A 5,273-nucleotide genomic window follows, 5' to 3' on the forward strand; every position below is an offset into this window, starting at 1 on the left:
TAGTTTAAAATTAGATGCCAACCATAAAAATGAAAAATAAGAACTGGTTCAACTGGAGCTTTGTTCACAATCTTTGTGAACAAGGCTTTCAAGTGGGAGCTGGAACATCTATCTTGTATGCCCGATCTTCATTTGCTTATTATTATTATTTGAATTCATCTAGCCCTAAAGAGGTGGCAATTTATTTCGAATACTACTCTTTGCATTTTGTTTCCATTGCTGAGTTTTTTTTTTTAATGTAACTTCATGCACCACACAAGTACAACTCAAACATTTTCATTCTTTCAAGGACGTCACAACTAGTGGAAGGTATTCTGCACTAACATAATTATTTTGAGATTTCCAGTAAATATGTAGTCCTCATAAAAAGTACCTAAATAATTTTGGCCTAAGCGGTTATACATTAACCATGTAGGCTTCATCAACTTCTGATATCACTTGGTCTTGGCAAACTTGTGAGCTGACAAGTTTGAGCATGCAGTCACTTCCCTCCATATTTGTTTCGATGAAGGCTTGCCCTTTGGTGCTACTCTGGATCCACCCCCGTTTCCTGTGATTACCACTACGGGCTTCAAGGCACACACCCTCAGGAAAACTTTTCATGCACCAAACCTGGTTCTTTCAGACTTTTACTAAGACAGACATTGAAAGCAAGGATGGCATAGCAGGCATGTTGGTTACAGAAGTACTTTATTAAATAGCTTTGTAAGTATTCATCTAGTGGACATGTCCATATCCTGTTCTGCTGAAGTGCAAATTAGCTGGGGGAGCATGTCTCCTTCTCATGCATATGCTAGCCCAGCCAATCAGAACTTCAGGAGCGGATGAAATGGACATTTCCACTAGATGGACACAGAATACATCCCCTGTTCTCTGTCCTATCTTTCCACCCTTCTCCATGTATTTTACTCAGTAATCTACTGGTTCAGCATGTTGGTCACCTTAATCAATCTTCCAGTAGCTCAGCACTTAGAAGGTATACAATACAAATAAGGCACTGTAAACCCGAGCAGTTAGGCTGGCGATTGCTGCTGTTATGCACCATACAGGCTGAAGCAATGGCTTCACCGTAGCTTTCTAAGTTAACTTTACTGAACTTTGAATTTAGAGAAAGCAGAATATAAAAACAGATTAGCATTTTTCTTATGTGCTTCACCACTCTGCTTTTTTGTGTTACTAAAATAAGTATATTGAACCTAAATGAAGTAAAAAGACAAGGAAATTGTGTGACTGATTTCATTTCACTGTCTTTTTAAAAGTATAGCAAGCTTTTTTAATTGCATTACGGGTTGTTACTTATGTTTCGATCTTAATGTTCATTTCTCATGCTCCAAATAGGGCTACAACTGTTCCCTCATCCACAGCTATCAATGCCTTATGGCAACTTTGGAAGCTCTCTGAACTGAGTAAATGCTATGCATTGCATAATTTCTTAATACATTTTCATGGCTGCCTTTAACCTCTATAGTTCCTCATTAAAGCCAGCATCTCTCTTGTGGCCACCTTTAAAGACCTTGTAGTAATGTATGCCTAACAAGAAAGATGGGTGCTTTGTAGTGCTAGTATGCTCTAAGTAAATCATTTTATGCAAAAATTGCTGACATAATTGTCTGACAAATACTGCATCATGTTTGCTATTTTGCCTTCTGTTTCAATTTCACTGCATCTATACATTTTACCAGTGCATGAGTAGGGTTCAAGGCTGTTCTTTAAAATGCTCATGAGCACTTATCATGATCAATTCCCCATATAAGTGGTTTTGCTGAAGAGAATACAGGAATATGAGCAAAATTGACATGGAACCAACATATAGATAACGTCTGCATGACTGCCTATCAAAAGTTATATTTTCTTAGAAAAAAAAACTGGAACGTGCATCGCGTAATGTAAAACTTATTGCATACACCACCTTCATTAGGATGATACTAGAATATTCAGCGTTGTTTGGAGTCCCCATCAAGTGACGCTTAAGAGGAAGTTGGAAAGGATACAGAGTCTGGCGGCGCGTTTTATTTGTTCGACATACCGAAGGAAGGAATCGGTCACGCTTATGTTACAGCGTTGCAACTTCGATCTTCTTGAGGTACGTAGGAAAAAATATAGGCTGAAGGTGCTTTATCAAATAATGCAGGATCAACTTAAGGTTGATAAGCTCAAATATCTACATGCTCCAGGCAAAAGATACCCGCGAACTAACCACGACTACGTCATAAAGCCGGACCATACCAACAGTGATACACATCGATGCTCATTTTTCCTGGATGCGATAGAAATGTGGAACCAATTGCCAAATAGTATTGTTAGCCTAAAGGATGTCACCGACTTTGAAAATGCTGCTGAGGCATATTTATGGGAGTTTTCGATTTAGTTTTGAAGTGCCAAGTGATATGTGCGACTTGATATTCATTGTACGTATTTTGATAAATCTCAGAAGTGTGCTGAACAGCATTCACGTGAACATCTTATTAACTGTGAATTGACAAGTGTTAAGCAACTTTACGTGCATTGACATTGTCCATATTTGATTTATGTAATTGTATTGTCCTCTCTGTTATGACCCTCTATGAGGGTTGACAGTATTAATAAATAAATAGACGAGGAATGTGGGTAAAAACACTTTATTTTCAGCACACATGTTTTTTTCATGAACTGCTGTTATACTGCTAAAATCTGCACATTTAATAAAAGTACACTGCTCTGCTTCATCACTCCATGCTAAGTGCAAGTATCCTGTACCAGGAAGTCAAACCAAGACGTGGGATGTTCAGTCTGTGAAAATAAAAACGAGTTTGAAACATTAACGTGCAAAAACTAAAGCACACTCAAGAAAATAAACACAGCACAGGAACATATCCAATGAATCAGAATTACCTTTGAGAGCAAACATATAGTTTCTATGGCACAGTGAAGAAACCTTATTCCTCCGGCTTTTTTTGTGCGCGAGAAAATATGAAAGTGCATGCGTTCTCCCCATATTGTGTATCTGTCACCTTTTCACACACAACAAAGATGTTGTCTCAATGTGCCCAACTGTCTTTGCATATCCATTTCTCTGCTCTCATACCATGATACCTACAGTTAAAGGCTGTAGCAATGCTTAGCTTGAATGAACCAACACAAGCTACATGCACTGTGCTGTTGAACATGGCATTGTAAGTTAGATTCATGCACAGCACATTCATGTGCCATAAACATTTGATTGTGATTGTAGGCGAGATAAATAAAAAGAAGGTATGTAAATAAGAATATTCCCTAATAAGCTGTGCAGAAGTGCTCTCCCGTTTGGACAGAAGCCGAGCACAGCTGCAGTGAACAAGAAGCCAACTTATACAGCATTTAAAATCTAGGTTCTAAATGTGCTACAGCTTTTTCTGAATTCATGGTCGAAAATGTAGGTGTTAAAGGTGACAAACATTTAAACAGGTCTCTATTCGGACTGGTAATGCTATGTGTCACCTAGTTTGATAAAATATGCCATATCACTGGTCTCCCAAGCTAAGGCTGCTGTCCAGTTGCAAGTGCAAATCACTCAATTATGTCTAGGGCACGTTTGAGAAAAAGGCAGCCAAGATTACTGTGCCATTGAGATCTATTTCCTGACATCTGATTTCTTCTCAGAAAGCTACCTGTCAAAAAAAACCTTCACAACAACATAACCCAAACCTTTCTTGAGTAAAGCCATCACACTGGTCCTTAAACACTAATTACACAGTGGCTCTTAAGATGTGATGTAATGTTATGTACGTCAGCACCTAACGAAGTACAGGAAAATTTAATAATGGCAGCGTGACAGGTACACAAAAAAGTAAAGGGATAAAACATCACACAGGCTGCCATCAGTGTTCATATCTCCATTTCAATGTGGATGTTTTTAGCAGTGAATACATGTTCTCATTAAAATGAGTCATATTATTACAAAAGCGAAGGGCAAGGGTCTTTACATTCTGAACTGACAAATGTGCTTTATTACAATTCACCGCAATACAGGAGGGCGACGGCACTATATGCTGATGCAAAAGCGTCGTTTCGCTTTCGAAAACTACGCTCGACTAAAGAGAACACCTTGACTCGCATATGACCAAAGCAGTTGAACAGGAAACTACGAAATTACGTAGCTATTATGGAAGAAATCAACAGCTCAGAAAAAAAATGGCCGTGTAAACATTAACTGGCTTACGAGGTCGACAAACCAACGGTTCAAAGCATCACAGCCACGTCCGAAATAGCGCTGAAGGCCGGCCAGTACACTTAGGCGCCTCGGCGCACGTAATGTAACAGGAGACGGCAGGTGCACGCGTACATCATTAAGGAACACATATTATTTATGTCGGTGAAAGCGGTCACTCTTCAGTTCTGACATGCTTCAGCGCGTAACACTAGTCTACTGCGGCGAAGCTGACTTCAGGACGCCGATTTCTTCAACTCATCTAGCGAGGCAGGTCCGTTTATCACGCTTGGCAACGTTTGACATTTTCTGCCTTAATTTCGTTTGTTCTTTTTAATTTTCTTATCACAGTGACCCTGTATCACGCAGTAGCAGAGCTAGTGCCACGTCTTAACTGCGTTAGGAAAGGCAAGCGCGTATGCAGCAAGCACGGCGGCATTGGCTCTTGTTTGGAAACTTCAAGAGACGCTCTTCCGCGCAGCGATGTCATTTGTATTATTAAAATAATGCAGGTGATGATTAAATGAGCAGCAGCAAAGCTGTAAAAAAAGCAGTAGTAATGCTGTTCTACGATCCTCTCGCTCGAGCGAGATGGTCTTAGAAAAGAAGCACGATGTAACGCGATCAGACGGAACAGCTCGTCATGCCAGTGTTTTCTTACGTCCTCTTTCTTTCGCGCATTCTCTCCTGAACCAGACTACTGAATGGTTCTGTGCACGCACTGACGATCCTGACGGAGGCAATACCACTCACATGAGCAGCTCCATATAAGATGCCACGGCCCATTCCACATGCCGGCTGCAATTTGACGCGGCCAGGAGGCAAAATATGCGCACAAGGTACCTAATGGTAACGCATCAAACTGCTCACAGCCCCAATCCTTTATTACATGCATATAGCGTGGAAATATGAATTACTCACGCTCTAAGTGGCCACGGAATACGGACCGTTTCGCAGCGCAGCCGGCTCCGTAAGACGGCCGCCATGGAAATGAGCGGATGTGACATCATGGGTTATAGCGGACGTGACGTCATGGGTGAACGTAGACATTTCGGGCACCTTTCGTCTGCTGTGCCCCGGGCACAGCAGACACGGCCATATTAAAGTG

The 5,273-nt window shown here is 40.8% G+C and overlaps 1 long non-coding RNA gene across 1 annotated transcript; it reads right to left on the reverse strand.

Annotated features, from left to right (window-relative positions):
- Positions 1-2,602: 2,602 nt before the first annotated feature.
- Positions 2,603-5,245, reverse strand: LOC140217321 (uncharacterized). The gene is made up of 2 exons (XR_011893817.1): positions 5,087-5,245; positions 2,603-2,769 (listed from the first exon to the last, which is right to left on the reverse strand). It is a non-coding gene; the product is annotated as an uncharacterized lncRNA (long non-coding RNA).
- Between the last annotated feature and the right edge of the window lie 28 nt (positions 5,246-5,273).

The sequence above is a fragment of the Dermacentor andersoni genome, chromosome 4 (genome assembly GCF_023375885.2).
Source record: "Dermacentor andersoni chromosome 4, qqDerAnde1_hic_scaffold, whole genome shotgun sequence".
In the NCBI taxonomy this organism is placed as follows: Eukaryota; Metazoa; Arthropoda; class Arachnida; order Ixodida; family Ixodidae; genus Dermacentor; species Dermacentor andersoni.